Source organism: Schistocerca piceifrons, chromosome 9 (genome assembly GCF_021461385.2).
Source record: "Schistocerca piceifrons isolate TAMUIC-IGC-003096 chromosome 9, iqSchPice1.1, whole genome shotgun sequence".
NCBI classification, from domain to species: domain Eukaryota; kingdom Metazoa; phylum Arthropoda; class Insecta; order Orthoptera; family Acrididae; genus Schistocerca; species Schistocerca piceifrons.
Window position 1 is genome coordinate 57,910,964 of NC_060146.1, and position 1,991 is coordinate 57,912,954.

Genomic DNA, 1,991 nt, shown 5'->3' on the forward strand with positions numbered 1-1,991 from the left:
TCGTATACCAGCGCCTTGTGGTTTGTTAATCACCACGGGGCTAATGATACAGCTGCGGCGGGACTTTGCTTGCGTTTCGCCGGAGGAGATTAACCAGCGGAACTGCCTGTATCCTGCTCTCATCGTCGTAACCCGCCGACATCGTGCTGCCCAACGCAACGCTTCGTATGCAACAAAAAGTTAAGAGATTTCGCCGAACGCTATCCCCTGACCTAGAAACTTTATTTCTCTATTAAAAGTATAAGAATTACAGACTATTTAAATAAATTCTTTGTTTAGTTTATGTTTGCTTTCTGCTAACGAAAATAAAATTACAATCAGTGAATTAAAAGTTGCCTGGTAGTCATTGTTGAAACACCAGTAAATATAAACTTCTTCCTCTCATTAGAACTAATTGTCCTTGCATGTCAAAATTATTGTAGGTATTTTATGTAGTTTTATGTATTGTTATGAGACTAGATATATGACAGTGACTAATAGGAGTATTTTGTCGAGAAATATGGCTTCGCGCGAAAATTACGGCGACCGCCATAATTGCTTGTGTTCTGACCAATAACGTAAAAGCAGCTATTCCCTTATTGGTGCATTTCCTGACGTGAGCGGGAATTATAAATATCAGCTGTGAAATCACGTAGGGACTGTTTACCCAGTAATAAAAGTTTTTGATAATGTATTGCTACGAGTCGTAGTATTAAGAGACACTGGTTATACTCAAAAGTGGGTAGATGTATGGTGAACCTCCCCCCCCCCCCCCAGTGGTCATACAGTTATTAACAGTATTGTGTGTGATTCACGAAATTCTGTCACTTTTTCTAATTCCTTTCAGATATTGTCTTAGATGTCTTTGAAGTTTCAGAGAACATATACACAATTTTGTCGGTGCAGGTTAATTTCAGAGCTGTTTCTCGTGAATATTAGAGTTTTCAGTTCTTAAACAAAGTGGGATCGTGACCAATTGAGAAGTATAACAAAGGGTGTGGTTTTCCAAGTAGAATTTTGGATGACTTCACAGTTCAGATTTTGATAATTATTTTTCCTGTGGGTTGAGGTCATCACAAGTTCGAGTTTCGTGGCCAGCATCCGTTTTCTACAACACTACCGCACACATGTATTAACAGAGTTCTTTATTTAATTAAACAGACAGCTGCTACTTAACTTTAACAGCGTCCATGTGTTGTGGCACAAGCTCTTCAGTACTAGTCCACATTCGTCTCACTGCTATAAACACTACTACAGTCGCTATACACTCTCCTGGCCGGTGATGTGAAGTGACAGACACCAACTAGGATAGTGACTCAGCCAGTAACTGAGACTGCGCTAGTGACTGAGACGGACTGGCTGAGTCTGAGCCTCCCAGTCCGCTGTGGCGATCTCAATACTTGTGGTCGAGAGTAGAGATGGGCAAACTCGTTCATCCTTGCGAACTAGTTCACTGCTGATCGTTCTTTTTCGGGAACCGTTCATTTTTGCTCGTTCACCGTTCATTTGTGCTTGGTATAAGGCTCTTATGAAAAACTGAAAACTAGTAGTGTAGGTGACTGAAGGATGGAGGGCACCGAGAGGGGGCACTTGCCTCCCCCCCCCCCCCTCCCCTCGAGTATAGAGTTTTTACTCATTACAGAATTCTTACACACTTTTAGAAGTAATTTCTGTGATACTGCAGAACCTCTCGTTTAGCCAACTGTAGCGTTGTGTGGCTGATTGCAGGAAAATAATATAGGGTGGCGCACGGAAAACCGGCCCCGAGTACAGACTGTACGTCAATTACGGATGATGTGTTTCCCGTTACGAGCAGATACAACAAACAGACAAACATGCAATAATTAGGTAGTGAAGAAATAACAAGCTAATGCAAGCAACAATAGCGAAACAATCGATGACGATGTGTAGAGAGCTGGAGAAGAGACATGAAAATCTCACGCGACGCGCGTAGGCTGTAGCTCATGTAGTCTTGTAAACCTGTTGGTGGCTGTTTCCCAACTTAATAGACC